The sequence below is a fragment of the Mustela nivalis genome, assembly GCF_964662115.1.
Source record: "Mustela nivalis genome assembly, contig: HAP1_SCAFFOLD_755, whole genome shotgun sequence".
In the NCBI taxonomy this organism is placed as follows: domain Eukaryota; kingdom Metazoa; phylum Chordata; class Mammalia; order Carnivora; family Mustelidae; genus Mustela; species Mustela nivalis.
The window spans coordinates 227,937-244,244 of NW_028135908.1; the positions used below are offsets into that span (position 1 = coordinate 227,937).

The 16,308-nt window shown below is 41.7% G+C and overlaps 1 pseudogene across 1 annotated transcript in view; it reads left to right on the forward strand.

The window, feature by feature from the left end:
* The window catches only part of LOC309857475 (myomegalin-like), a 58,657-nt pseudogene that overhangs the window by 15,588 nt on the left and 26,761 nt on the right, over positions 1-16,308 (forward strand). Inside the window, exons 4-7 of the transcript in view lie at positions 9,309-9,743; positions 10,611-10,807; positions 13,930-14,046; positions 14,665-15,167. The product of the transcript in view is annotated as a myomegalin-like (transcript). The remainder of the gene's footprint in view (positions 1-9,308; positions 9,744-10,610; positions 10,808-13,929; positions 14,047-14,664; positions 15,168-16,308) is intronic.

Genomic DNA, 16,308 nt, shown 5'->3' on the forward strand with positions numbered 1-16,308 from the left:
CTGTTTTTCATGGCATTTCTCAAAAGATGATTAGGGAACAGACTGATTATGTAGGAAGACCATTCATTTGTTCATCCCTGAGGGTCAAAATCATCCTGGGGCCTGTTGTTTAGAACACAGCAGTGCAATTGTACAATTTCTAATTCATGCCCTATAGTTTCCCTGCCTACTATGTGGCACTTAAACGTCCCCAAGTTATAGAATAATATTAGTGCTTGGCATCTAGCCTAATCCTTATTTCATAGTCAATGAAACTCCAGTCTAAAAAGTTCTAGCAGCTTGCTCAACATTGCATATTAAATTTTTAATATCTAAGCCTTCTGGATAACCAGAACAAATTTAGAATGCCTCTAAATTTTTAATATCTAAGCCTTTTCTTCTATGCTGTATATTTTTTACAACAGTCTTGGAAATATTCTTGTGATCATCCTTCATGCTGGTTCTTTTACACTGAATTGTGATATTCCTTCCTTTTTTAAAGATTTTTATTTATTTGATAGAAATAGAGAGCACAAGTAAATAGAGTAGCAGGCAGAGGGGGAGGAAGAAGCAGGCTCTTTGTTGAGCAGGGAGCCCAATGTAGGTCTTGATCCAAGGACCCTGGGATCATGACCTGACCTGAAGACAGACACTTAAAGGACTGATCCACCCAAGCACTTCTTTCTTTCTTTCTTTCTTTCTTTCTTTCTTTCTCTTTCTTTCTTTTCTTTTTTTTTTTTTTTCCTACGGAGAAAAAGAGAGTACATGTGAGAGCATATGCACAAGGAGGGGGAGGGCTGGAAGGAAAGGAGAGAGAGAATCTTGAACAGCCTCCATACCTGGTGCAGAGCCTTATGTGGGGCTCAGTCTCACAGCCCTGAGATCATGACCTGAGCTGAAATCAAGAGTCAGATACTTAACCAATTGAGTCACCCAGGTGCCCCCATGATATTTCTTTCTACTGAAGTGAAATTCTACTTAGGTGAAAGCTAAGTCATTGTTGTTTAAGTAATCTCTCTGCTCACCATGGGGCTTTAACTCACAACCTCAAGATCAAGAGTCACATGCTTTTCTGACTGAGCCAGCCAGTTCAGGATTCTAAGAAACTCAATCTAGGAGGACAGCCAACTGCTAATTCTTTAGATATGAATTACTAGTTTATTGTGCCTCTTCTAGTCAGCAGTTCTCAATACAGCATGCTTACAGATCACCTGCAGGACTTAAGTAAAATATAGATCCATAGGCCTTAGCTCTAAATTTGTGGAGGGGGGGTTGTTTTATTCTGTTTTGTTTTGTTTTCCAAGTACCTCATAGAATTCTGTTAGTACGTTTCAGGACTGCAGCTGGTATAGCAGAATAAAATGACTCCTCTGTTATAGACGCTGAACTGACTAGACCATATATATATGCAATTCCATTTAAGCATCCAGTAGCTCTACTAGGTATGAGTTATCCTAAGTTTATATAAAAGGATACTGAGGCTTAAAGAGGTTAAGCAAACTGCTGATTTAAATGAATTGCCTTGGGGGGAGGAGTCAAGATGCTGGAGAAGTAGCAGGCTGAGATGACATCAGGTAGCAGGTCAGCTAGATAGCTTATCTAATCATTGCAAACACCTACAAATCCAATGGGTAACCAAAGAGAAGAGCAAAAATTCTAGAAACAGAAAATCGATCACTTTCTGAAAGGTAGGACCTGAGGAGGTGAATCCAAAGTGACAGGAATATAGACTGCGGAGGGAGGAGCCAGCTCCCAGCAAGCGGTGGAGCAATGGAACACAAAATCAGAACTTTTAAATGTCTGCTCCACGGAGGGACATCACTCCAGAGGCTAAACCATGGGGAAGCCCACGTGGGGTCAGCATAACCCCAGGTCCTGTGGGGTCACAGAAGGACCGGGGGTGTCTGAGTGTCGCAGAGCTCGCAGGTATTAGAGTGGGGAAGCCAGCTACAGCGACAAAGCCGAGGAGTGAGCTCTCAGCTCGGGGTTACCTTGAACTGGTCACAGGCTGTGTGAACTTGGAGTGTGGCCGGAGGCCACAGAGACAGAAGTGACCGGGCGTTTTTCTCTAAGTGTGGCAATTGAGCGCTTTCCTCCAAGGCAAGGGAGACGGGGTGGTTGGGTGCTTTTCTCTGAGGACACACTGAGGAGCAGGACCCTGAGATCTTGGCTCCTCCAGGCCGGAGATTGGGAGGCCACCATCTTCATTCCCGTCCTCTGGAACTCTACAGAAAGCGCTCAGGGAACAAAAGCTCCTGAAAGCAAACACAAGTGGATTACTTAGCCCAGCCCCTGGTAAGGGTGGTGCAATTCCAGCTGGGGAAAATACACTTGAGAATCACTACAACAGGCCCCTCCCCAAGAAGATCAACAAGAAACCCAGCCAAGACCAACTTCACTCACCAAGGAGAACAGTGGAATTCCAGAGGAGGAGAAAGCAAATCTTATCTGGACAAAATGACAAGGCGAAAAAACTCACCACAAAAAAAAAAAAAAAAAAAAAAAAAAAAAAAAAAAAAAAACAAGATGTAGTACAGAAGGCTGAGGACATAATCAATACAGACATTGGTAATATGTCAGATCTAGAGTTTAAAATGATGATTCTCAAGGTTCCAGCCAGGCTCAAAAAAGGCATAGAAGATATTAGAGAAACCCTCTCCAGAGAGATAAAAGCCCTTTCTGGAGAAATAAAAGAACTAAAATCTAACCAAGTTGAAATCAAAAAAGCTATTAATGAGGTGCAATCAAAAATGGAAGCTCTTACTGCTAGGATAAATGAGGCAGAAGAAAGAATTAGTGACATAGAAGACCAAATGACAGAGAATAAAGAAGCTAAGCAAGAAAGACAAACAAATACTGGACCACAAGGAGAGAATTCGAGAGATAATGACACCATAAGATGACAAAACATTAGAATGATTGGGATTCCATAAAAAGAAAGAGAGGGGGGAGCAGAAGGTATATTGGAGAGAATTATTGTAGAGAATTTCCCTAATATGGCAAAGGGAACAAACATCAAAATCCAGGAGATGCTAAGAACGCCCCTCAAAATCAAAAAAATAGGTCCACACCTCATCACTTGGTAGTAAAATTTACAAGTCTTAGCGACAAAGAGAAAATCCTGAAAGCAGCCTGGGAAAAGAAGTCTGTAACATACACGGGTAAAAACATTAGATTGGCAGCAGACCTATCCATAGAGACCTGGCAGGCCAGAAAGAACTGGCATGATATATTCAGAGCACTAAGCAAGGAAAACATGCAGCCAAGAATACTATATCCAGCTAGGCTATCATTGAAAATAGAAGGAGAGATAAAAAGCTCCCAGGACAAAAAAAAAAAAAAAAAAAAAAAAAAAAACTGAAAGAATTTGTAAACACCAAACCAGCTCTACAGGAAATATTGAAAGGGGTCCTCTAAGCAAAGAGAGAGCCTACAAATGGTAGATCAGAAAGGAACAGAGACAATATACAGTAAGTCACCTTACAGGCAATACAATGGCACTAAATTCATATCTCTCAATAGTTGCCCTGAATGTTAATGGGCTAAATGCCCCTGTCAAACGACACAGGGTATCAGAATGGATAAAAAACAAAACCCATCAATATGCTTCCTACAAGAAACTCATTTTAGACCCAAAGACACCTCCAGATTTAAAGTGAGGGGGTGGAAAACAATATACCATGCTAATGGACATCAGAAGAAAGCTGGAGTGGCAATCCTTATATCAGATCAATTAGGTTTTAAGCCAAAGACTATAATAAGAGATGAGGAAAGACACTATATCATACTCAAAGGGTCTGTTCAACAAGAAGACCTAACAATTTTAAATATCTATGCCCCTAACATGGGAGAAGTCAACTATATAAACCAATTAATAACAAAAGTGAAGAAATACATCGACAATAATACAATAATAATAGTAGGGGACTTTAACACTCCCCTCACGGAAATGGGCAGATCATCTAAACAAAAGATCAACAAGAAAATAAAGGCCTTAAATGACACACTGGACCAGATGGACATCACAGATATATTCAGAACATTCAATCCCAAAGCAACAGAATATACATTTTTCTCTAGTGCACATGGAACATTCTCCAGAATAGACCGCATCCTGGGTCCTAAATCAGGACTCAACTGGTATCAGAAGATTGGGATCATTCCCTGCACAGTTTCAGACCACAATGCTCTGAAGCTAGAACTCAATCACAAGAGGAAATTTGGAAAGAACCCAAATACATGGAGACTAAACAGCATCCTTCTAAAAAAATGAATAGGTCAACCAGGAAATTAAAGAAGAATGGAAAAAATCATGGAAACGAATGATAATGAAAACACAGTGGTTGAAAATCTTTGGGAAACAACAAAGGCAGTCCTGAGAGGAAAATATATAGTGGCACAAGCCTTTTTCAAGAAACAAGAAAGGTCTCAAATACACAACCTAACCCTACACCTAAAGGAGATGGAGAAACAACAAAGAAAGCCTAAACCCAACAGGAGAAGAGAAATCATAAAGATCAGAGCAGAAATCAATAAAATAGAAACTAAAAAAACAATAAAACAAATCAACGAAACTAAAAGCTGGTTTTTTGAAAGAATTAATAAGATTGATAAACCCGTGGCCAGACTTATCAAAAAGAAAAGAGAAAGGACCCAAATAAATAAAATCATGAATGAAAGAGGAGAGATCACAACTAACACCAAAGAAATACAAACTATTATAAGAACATACTATGAACAAATCTATACCAACAAATTCGACAATCAGGAAGAAATGGATACATTTCTAGAGACATATAAACTACCACAACTGAAACAGGAAGAAACAGAAAATCTGAACAGACCCATAACCAGTAAGGAGATTAAAACAGTCATCAAAAATCTCCAAACAAACAAAAGTCCAGGGCCAGATGGCTTCTCGGGGGAATTCTACCAAACATTTAAAGAAGAATTAACTCCAATTCTCCTGAAACTGTTCCAAAAAATAGAAATGGAAAACTTCCAAACTCATTTTATGAAGCCAGCATCACCTTGATCCCAAAACCAGACAAGGATCCCATCAAAAAAGAGAATTACAGACCAATATCCTTGATGAACACAGATGCAAAAATTCTCAGCAAAATACTGGACAATAGGACCCAACAGTACATTGAAAGGATTATTCACCACGACCAAGTGGGATTTATTCCAGGGCTGCAAGGTTGGTTCAACATCCACAAATCAATCAATGTGATACAATACTTTAATAAGAGAAAGAATATGAACCATATGATACTCTCAATAGACGCTGAAAAAACATTTGACAAAGTACAGCATCCCTTCCTGATCAAAACTCTTCAAAGTGTAGGAATAGAGGGCACATACCTCAATATTATCACCCACTGCAAATATCATTCTCAATGGAGAAAAACTGAAAGCTTTTCCGCTAAGGTCAGGAACACGGCAAGAATGTCTGTTATCACCACTGCAGTTCAACATAGTACTAGAAGTCCTAACCTCAGCAATCAGACAACAAAAAGAAATTAAAGACATCCAAATCGGCAAAGAAGAAGTCAAACTATCACTCTTTGCAGATGATATGATACTATATGTGGAAAACTAAAAAGACTCCACTCCAAAACTGCTAGAACTTGTACAAGAATTCAGTAAAGTGTCAGGATAAAAAAATCAATGCACAGAAATAAGTTGCATTCCTTTACACTAACAACAAGACAGAAGAAAGAGAAATTAAGGAGTCAGTCCCATTTACAATTGCACCCAAAACCATAAGATACCTAGGAATAAACCCAACCAAAGAGGCACAGAATCTATACTCAAAAAACTGTAAAGTATTAGTGAAAGAAATTGAGGAAGACACAAAGAAATAGAAAAATATTCCATGCTCATCGATTGGAAGAACAAATATTGTGAAAATGTCTATGCTACCTAAAGCAATCTACACATTTAATGCAATTCCTATCAAAGTACCATCCATCTTCTTCAAAGAAATGGAACAAATAATGCTAAAATTTATATGGAACCAGAAAAGACCTCGAATAGCCAAAGGAATATTGAAAAAGAAAGCCAAAGTTGGTGGCATCACAATTCCGGACTTCAAGCTCTATTACAAAGCTGTCATCATCAAGACAGCATAGTACTGGCACAAAAACAGACACATAGATCAATGGAACAGAATAGAGAGCCCAGAAATAGACCCTCAACTCTATGGTCAACTAATCCTTGTCAAAGCAGGAAGGAATGTCCAATGGAAAAAAGACAGCCTCTTCAACAAATGGTGCTGGGAAAATTGGACAGCCACATGCAGAAAAATGAAATTGGACTATTTCCTTACACCACACATGAAAATAGACTCAAAATGGATGAAGGACCTCAATGTGCAAAAGGAATCCATCAAAATCCTTGAGGAGAACACAGGCAGCAACCTCTTTGACTTCAACCACAGCAACTTCTTCCTAGGAACATCACCAAAGACAACAGAAGCAAGGGCAAAAATGAACTATTGGGATTTTATCAAGATCAAAAGCTTTTGTACAGCAAAGGAAGCAGTTAACAAAACCAAAAGACAACTAACAGAATGGGAGAAGGTATTTGCAAATGACATCAGATAAAGGACTAGTGTCCAAAATCTATAAAGAGCTTAGCAAACACAAAACACCCAAAGAACAAATAATCCAATCAAGAAATGGGCAGAGGACATGAACAGACATTTCCAAAGAAGACATCCAGATGGCCAAAGGACACATGAAAAAATGCTCCACAACACTAGACATCAGGAAAATACAAATCAAAGATGGTGAGATACCACTTCACACCAGTCAAAATGGCTAAAATTAACAACTCAAGAAATGACAGATGCTGGCGAGGATGCGGAGAGAGGGGAGCCCTCCTACACTGTTGGTGAGAATGCAAGCTGGTGCAACCACTCTGGAAAACAGTGTGGAGGTTCCTCAAAAAACTGAAAATAGAGCGACCCTATGACCAGCGATTGCACTACTGGGTATATATCCTAAAGATACAAACATGGTGCTCTGAAGGGGCACATACACCCAAACATTTATAGCAGCAATGTCCACAATAGCCAAACTATGGAAAGAGCCTAGACATCCATCAACAGATGAGTGGATAAAGATGAAGTGGTATATATACACAATGGAATACTATGCAGCCATCAAAAGAAATGAAATCTTGCCATTTGCGATGACGTGGATGGAACTAGAGGGTATTATGCTTAGCAAAATATGTCAATCGGAGAAAGACAACTATCATATGATCTTCCCGATATGAGGAAATGGAGATGCAATGTTGGGGCGTTGGGGTATAGGAAAAGAAAAAATGAAAGAAGGTGGGATTGGGAGGGAGACAAACCATAAAAGACTCAATCTCACAAAACAGACTGAGGGTTGCTGGGAGGAGGGGTGACGGCAGAGGGTGGTGGGGATATGGACATTGGGGAGAGTATGTGCTATGATGAGTGCTATAAAATGTGTAAACCTGGCGATTCACAGACCTGTACCCCTGGGGATAAAAATACATTACATGTTTATTTTTTTTTCTTTTTTTTTAATATAATTTTTTATTTTTTATAAACATATATTTTTATCCCCAGGGGTACAGGTCTGTGAATCACCAGGTTTACATACTTCACAGCACTCACCAAAGCACATACCCTCCCCAATGTCCATAATCCCACCCCCTTCTCCCAAACCCCCTCCCCCCAGCAACCCTCCGTTTGTTTTGTGAGATTAAGAGTCACTTATGGATTGTCTCCCTCCCAAACCCATCTTCTTTCATTTATTCCTCTCGTACCCACTTAAGCCCCCATGTTGCATCACCACTTCCTCATATCAGGGAGATCATATGATAGTTGCCTTTCTCTGCTTGACTTATTTCGCTAAGCACGATACGCTCTAGTTCCATCCATGTTGTCGCAAATGGCAAGATTTCATTTCTTTTGATGGCTGCATAGTATTCCATTGTGTATATATACCACATCTTCTTGATCCATTCATCTGTTGATGGACATCTAGGTTCTTTCCATAGTTTGGCTATTGTGGACATTGCTGCTATAAACATTCGGGTGCACGTGCCCCTTTGGATCACTACGTTTGTATCTTTAGGGTAAATACCCAATAGTGCAATTGCTGGGTCATAGGGCAGTTCTATTTTCAACATTTTGAGGAACCTCCATGCTGTTTTCCAGAGTGGCTGCACCAGCTTGCATTCCCACCAACAGTGTAGGAGGGTTCCCCTTTCTCCACATCCTCGCCAGCATCTGTCATTTCCTGACTTATTTATTTTTAAAAATTAATTAATTTATAAAAAAATGAATTGCCTTGTTAAAGCAATGTTGTTGTTGTTTAACACTTCCATCCAACCCTGGTGAAGGGTTCGGTGTGAAGAAAGGATGGAGTCTAGAATGTCGTGGTGAAAATTAGTTGTTTATCCATTTTATGTCTTCTACAAGTATGCATGTTTTATGTGTCAGGCACTGCGGAGGCTCTGGGGATACAGGATGAACAGGATAGGAAGAATCCCTGACCTCATGAAGATGATTTATCGAAAGAGCCAAACATAAAGCAAATAATAACAGAAGTACTTTTGATTGTAGTTCTGATTGGTATTATTTATTTCTTGTTTTCCTAGGTCCCAATTTCTTATCCAGTGGTTGAAAACTGACCAATGATAATTAATAGAATTGTAGGACCCATAATAAATTTGTCCCAGGAAAGGTCTTTCTTATTCTTTTTTTTTTTTTTCTTAACACTGTAAATACCCTTGTTTATTCCAGAGATGAGTGAAAATTAGAACATGAGGCTGAGGGGATGCCTGGGTAGCTCAGTTGGCTGAGCATTTGCTTTTGATTTGGGCCATGATCTCCTGTTCTGGGATCAAGTCCCGAATCTGTCTCCCTGCTCAGTAGGGAGCCTGCTTCTCCCTCTTCCTCTCCCCCTGCCTCTGCCACTACTTACTACTTATGCTCTCATTCTCTCTCTATCTCAAATAAATAAAATCATTTAAAAAAAAAAAAGAAATGAACATGAGGCTAGCTGACCAGGATAAAGACAACTAGATCATGTGTGTTGTGTCCAAGGTTTTTAGGGACTGTGTTGCCAGCAAGTAGCTGTGGTAATGCAGGAGTCTCTCCTCCTGAATCTATCCAATAAGGGAGCCCATGTCCATCTCTGAGGTGGCTTCCTGCTTTGGGGTGTCTCTGAGTCTCTGCTGAGCTTGATGGGGGCTATGGAAACTGAGGCCGAGAGAAGAGCCACCCCCTCATGGTGTGTGTGTGTGTGTGTGTGTGTGTGTGTGTGTGTGTGTGTTTCCTGCAGGAACACCATGCTGAGCCTTTGACTTGAGAATGAAGAGCTGAAAGAGCAGATGGGAGAAACAATGTCTAATGGATGGGAGATAGAGGAAGACAAGGAAAAGGGTGAGGTGGAAGTGGAAACTGTGGTAGCCAGAGGGGGTCTGAATGAGAATAGCCTTCAGGCTGAATTCAGAAAGCTTTAGGGAAAACTGAAGAATGCCCACAACATCATCAGCCTCCTCAAAGAACAGCTCGGGCTGAGCAGCAAGGACAGGAATAGTAAGCTTAGCCCAGAGCTCCTTGCACACCTGGTCCGGGAGATTGACAGAATGAACACAGAGCTGGTCTGTTCTCCTGAGAAGCCCCAATGCCAGGAAGAGGAGTGCATGACCATAAAGCCCTGCCCTAGACCCCAGAGTCTTGACATTGGGGCTGCCTCGCCGTGGATGGCCACAAAGTAAGTGTGGGTTTAGATGGAAATAGAGACCTGAGTAGAAGGCCTGGAGGTAACAGTTTTTACCTAAAACAGTTCTTCTCCATGGGTCAGAAGGGACTGAGGGAAGGGCACCTTTGCCCCCCAAGCAGTGGTAATATTCCTCACACATTCATCTTTTGGAAAAGCTTTTACAACATTGTCTCACAAACATTACTTGGGCAATTAATTTTTCATAAATAGTGTTTCATTTTCCAGATGGCACACTAGGCATTGGGCAGCAGGCAGAAAGACCCAGTCTCTGCCCGTAAGTCTGCAGTGTGGTGGGGAAAGATGGCATAAAACAGGTTATTTCAACAGGATGCCATATAGGGATGCTTGGGACTTAAGGAAGCCCCAACAAGTGGTGTGTAATGACACCTCTCCATATCACTGCCATTTTCATCACAGCCCATCCTAGGTGTCTGTTCATGGGCCACAGGATTGGGCTGTTGGGATCCTCCTAAGGGGAGGGGTTTTGCTGACTATTGAGTAAATGGAGACTAGAGAGGATTCGGGCTGGGGGGAGTGGAGGACAAGGCTGGGACAGGGGCATGAGGATAGATGAGGAGAGGTTTCTACCCCTCCTCTCTTTAACCGCTGAACCAACCTTAACTGAGAGCCCCTCAGTAGACTCCAGTGGCACTGTACTTTGTGTTGAAAATACAGAGATGAATAAAACATTACCTTAGCTCTGCAGGAGCTTGGAGCTGAAAAGCAAGCCACTACCAAAGGGCTTGAGGAATGCTGGAACAAACCCATGAATATAGTCCATGGGGGGTCAGAAAGGGAAGGGGATCGGGACTGCCTGGGACTGTTACTGCCTGGTCTCTCTGCTGGCTCTTTTCACAGCTGGATAACTGGCCCCAGGCACAAGACCCTGGAACCCCATCAGAATTTAGCCTTCCTGGATCCACCAAGCACCTGCACCCCCAGCTGGGCCAGTGCAGACAGACAACGCTACCAGGACATCCAGGAGCAGCTGCTGATGTCAGAAGCCACAGTCTTTTCCCAAGACAACCAGATGGAGAAATACAGAGTCATGCTTAGTAAGTCTTAGGTTCACCATCACTAAGACAGCTGCCTATGTGCTTTGTAGACTTCCCTTTTCTTCCACAGCCTCAAAACAAATTTAATCCCAACCACCAGTGTCCTAGAATTGTAGAAATGGTTATTTAACTTCAGTTTTCCAACTGGTAGAGAAGAATAAAAAACAAAGGAAGCTTGCAGTGAGCATATAGGGAAGAAATGGGCTAACATCTAGGTTTGCTGATTTCTGCTATAGTCAGCAAACTGCTTTACATCTCTCAACTTATACTGACAGTTTCTCTCCTCTTGGCACCAAATCACAATCTTCAAAAATATACCATCACCATTGGTTTAGAATCCATGCTTTCTACTAGAACTTCCTACAGTGATTGAAATGCTTATGGAGCACATGAGATGTCTCAAATTCAACTTCAGAATTTTGCTTACTTTTAATTAATTTAATATGAAGTTGTCACGTGTGGCTAGTAGCTATGTTTTTTAAATTTTTATTTATTTTTATTTTTAAAACATGTTTTATTTTGGGGGGGATTTCAAAAGTTAATTTTTAATCTGTTTAAAAGATTTTTTAATTATTTATTTCTAGCATAACAGTATTCATTATTTTTTCACCACACCCAGTGCTCCATGCAATCCGTGCCCTCTATAATACCCACCACCTGGTACCCCAACCTCCCACCCCCCGCCAATTCAAACCCCTCAGTTTGTTTTTCAGAGTCCATAGTCTCTCATGATTCACCTCCTCTTCCAATTTCCCCCAACTCCCTTCTCCTCTCTAACTCCCCATGTCCTCCATGCTATTTGTTATGCTCCACAAATAAGTGAAACCATATAATAACTGACTCTCTCTGCTTGACTTATTTCACTCAGCATCATCTCTTCCAGTCCCGTCCATGTTGCTACAAAAGTTGGGTATTCGTCCTTTCTGATGGAGGCATAATACTCCATAGTTTATATGGACCACATCTTCCTTATCCATTTGTCCATTGAAGGGCATCATGGTTCTTTCCATAGTTTGGCGACCGTGGCCATTGCTACTATAAACATAGGGGTACAGATGGCCCTTCTTTTCACTACACCTGTATCTTTGGGGTAAATACCCAGTAGTGCAATTGCAGGGTCATAGGGAAGTTCTATTTTTAATTTCTTGAGGAATCTCCACACTGTTCTCCAAAGAGGCTGCACCAACTTGCATTCCCACCAACAGTGGAAGAGGGTTCCCCTTTCTCCACATCCCCTCCAACACATGTTGTTTCCTGTCTTGTTAATTGTGGCCATTCTAACTGGTGTAAGGTGGTATCTCAATGTGGTTTTAATTTGAATCTCCCTGATGGCTAGTGATGATGAACATTTTTTCATGTGTCTGATAGCCATTTGTATGTCTTGATTGGAGAAGTGTCTGTCCATATCTTCTGCCCATTTTTTGATATCATTGCCTGTTTTGTGAGTTTTGAGTTTGAGGAGTTCATTATAGATCCTGGATATCAACCTTTTGTCTGTACTGTCATTTGCATATATCTTCTCCCATTCCATGGGTTGCCTCTTTGTTTTTTTGACTGTTTCCTTGGCTGTGCAGAAGCTTTTGATTTTGATGAAGTCCCAAAAGTTTATTTTCACTTTTGTTTCCTTTGCCTTTGGAGACATATCTTGAAAGAAGTTGCTGTGGTTGATATCGAAAGGTTACTGCCTATGTTCTCCTCTAGGATTCTGATGGATTCCTATCTCACATTGAGGTCTTTTATCCATTTTGAGTTTATCTTTGTGTACGGTATAAGAGAATGGTCGAGTTTCATTCTTCTACATATAGCTGTCCAGTTTTCCCAGCACCATTTATTGAAGAGACTTTTTTTCCACTGTATATTTTTTCCTGTTTTGTCAAAGATTAATTGACCATAAAGTTGAGGGTCCATATCTGGGCTCTCTACTCTGTTCCACTGGTCTATGTGTCTGTTTTTATGCCAGGACCATGCTGTCTTGGTGATCACAGCTTTGTAATAAAGCTTGAAATCAGGGAACATGATGCCCCCAATTTTATTTTTGTTTTTCAACATTTCCTTAGTGATTCAGGGTCTCTTCTGATTCCATACAAATTTTAGGAATATTTGCTCCAGCTCTTTGAAGAATGCTGGTGGAATTTTGATTGGAATGGCATTAAAAGTACAGATTGCTCTAGGCATTATAGACATTTTAACAATGTTTATTTTTCCGATCCAAGAGCATGGAATGGTCTTCCATCTTTTTGTGTCTTCAATTTCTTTCATGAGTGTTCTGTAGTTCCTCGAATACATATCCTTTACCTCTTTGGTTAGGTTTATTCCCAGGTATCTTCTGGTTCTTGGTGCTATAGCAAATGGAATCGATTCTCTAATTTCCCTTTCTGTATTTTCATTGTTATTGTATAAGAAAGCCACTGATTTCTGTACATTGACTTTGTATCCTGCCACATTACTGAATTGCTGTATGAGTTCTAGTAGTTTGGGGGTGGAGTCTTTAGGGTTGTCCATATAAAGTAGCATGTCATCTGTGAAGAGAGAGACTTTGACTTCTTCCTTGCCAATTTGAATACCTCTTATTTCTCTTTGTTGTCTGATTGCTGTTGCTAGGACTTCTAATACTATATTGAACAAGAGTAGTGAGAGTGGGCATCCTTGTTGTGTTCCTGATCTCAACAGGAAGGCTGTGAGCCCCATTGAGGATCATATTTACTGTGGGCTAGTAGCTATGTTATAGAGCTGTACGGATCTTAATGTTTTAGGACTCTAAATTAATTCAACCCCATTCACATATTTAATGAGCTTCTGTGGATAAAGCACTTGCTAGTTTCTCAGGGCTTCTAGGGATGATAATATATATAATACCCAACATAAAGATATCTGGTCCACACAAAGCCTCAGTTGTTGTAGGTGACATCACCAGTGGCACACAGGCTCATCCTGGTGGAAGGAAGTCCTGCTTGGAGTGCGTTGTTTCTTCTCCCACTTGGGTCCAAAGAAGGTTCCATTCTACTTTGGCTGTAAACTCCCTGCCCCTTGAGAGCTAGGGCATGTGCCACTGAGATTGAGAGGGTACATGGGAGAGGGTACTCTGAGAGCCCCTGTGACACCCTGTGTCTCTTCCTAAGGAGGCAAATCCTTGGTAAAGCAGGACAGCAAGCAGGTGCAGGTAGACCTCCAGGATCTGGGCTATGAGACCTGTGGCCGAAGTGAAAATGAAGCTGAGCGGGAAGAGAGTACCAGTCCCGGTAGGAACACAAGGGCAGGGCTCACCTGGTCTTCCTGGAGTTGGCCTTCCCATCTGGGAGCTACTGGCCAGTCCCACACCTAATGAGGAATAGGGCTGAGGGGTATGGTCGATGGAAGGGGACCCAGGACCAGTGAGGCACAGGAAGTTTGGCAGACAACTCTGGTCCAACACGAGGCTGAGTGTGAGTGGGAATGTCTCTAATTACTTTCCAGCATACTGATATTGATTAAAAGAAGAAAAGTTCTGTCCAACTGATGATCATCTAAGGCTTACTTTTTACTGAAGAGACCAGATGAGCTTGGAGACAAGTAAACCCTAAGCTAAAAAATCTGTTTTTCCATCCTAGAAGGACATTGACTGTAGAGACACCCATCAAACTGAAATTGAGAAAAGGAAAAACACTCAGGGCAGTGGAAGGTGACTGTACCTGGTTCCTGACCTGCAGGCTTTTGAGTGGGTGGAAATACCATGTCTGAATGCTAGTAAAGCATGGAGCTGAATAAAGTACTGCCTCAACTTTTGCTCTAGTGATTCCTATCCCCGGCACCAGAGCTGTCTCCAAGCCTCAGCAGCACAGTGTATCTTTATTCAGAAAGATGTCTTTTTCTTCTCTCAGAGTGTGAGGATCACAATAGCCTCAGGGAAACAGCCCTGATGGAGTGGTGCCTCAGCAGCTAGCGCCCCAGGAAAGAAGCTCTTGAAGAGCCCTTAAGGGAAGCAGGAGGAGTTCCGTGCATATGGAAAGTCGGAAGATAGCTCTCTCCTGAAGAAGGACATTGAAGACCTGAAGGCCCAGCTGCGGAATGCCAACAAGATCATCTAGAACTTCAAGAGTGAGATCTGGTCAATCTCAGTTATAAGTGATTATTCATCTAGTCTGGAGACACTGCGAAAGCTGAAGGCCGTTGACACCCTCGAGGGATCTTCACCTCACAGTGTCACTGACAAGGATGAGGGATGGCTGTCTGATGGCACTAGGGCTTCCTATCCCCTAGGGATTCAGGCTAAAAAGGATCTGGAGAGTCTGATCCAGAGAGTGTCCCAGCTAGAGGCCCAGCTCCTGAAAACTGGAGTGGAAGGGAAGCTGGCAGAGGAATTGAGATCAACCTCCTGGCCTGGGTAAGGGGGGCACTCTTTGGACGTGATAAGATTAAAAATGTCTAAGTTTGTGTTGGAGGTTGGCTAGCCCAGGCAGTAGAAGAGATAGGGTGATCAGAATAGGGTGATCAGAAGAGTGCCTACTTTAATGCTAGGCCTAGATCCAATAGGGTGATCAGAAGAGTGCCTACTTTAATGCTAGGCCTAGATCCAAAGAAAGGTCAGTAGGCCCTGCTTGGGAGACACCAGGTCTCTGGGATTTCCTCTCAGGAATCTATTAGTAAAGTGACTGGATATGTCATGTAGTAGGAATACTGGAGTCAGATTGCCTGGGTCTGAAGCCTAACTCTGGCACTTTCTAGCTGTTCAACTTATTTAGACTTTCTGGGATCTTTCCTCACCTATCAAATGAGGAGACTAAGAGAACCTATCTCAACAGGTGGTTACTGGGTTTAAATGAATTAGTACAAGTGATCAAAATTGCCTAACATATATTAAGCTCTCAGTACAATTTACCATAACTGTTACTGTTGTTGATGCTTTGTGTTGGAAGACACTGGGTATCTGTCCTTGTTATCTGCACTGAGTATCAGAACATGCAAAAGCTTAGTGGCCTCAAACAATAATTCATGTGGATTTACAGGACTCAGCAGTGTAGCTGTTGCTTGGGGGGGTCTCTCCTGGGGCAGCCATCTGATGGCTTCACGTGTCTGGTGATATGATGCTCCTTGCCTTCTCTCTGTCCCCCTTTGGCTTCTTGTCTTCCATGGTCTTTCTTCTTGGGGTGGGCCTCTCAAGTGGTCTCAAGGTAATTCCACTTCTGTATGGCAGCTGGCTTCCAACAGAGCAGAAATAGAAGTTGCCAGGACAGTTCAGAGCTACTCCTTGACTTAGCACAGTGTTGCTTCCCTTATTACCTCAGTCACAGTGCTCACAGAGCTTTCCCAGATTTAAGGATGTGGAGAACAGCCTCTACTTGCCAATGAGAGAAGGAGCAAAGGCACATTGGCAAAACAACATGTGGAAAAGGAATGTAATGGCCCTCTTGGCAAAACAGTCTGCCATAATAGAGATGATCTTCCAAATAGAATAGAATAGAAATGAAAGGTCTTATCTAGACTTAGGATTAAGTGATTCCTTCCCCCCCCCCACAAGTTTATGT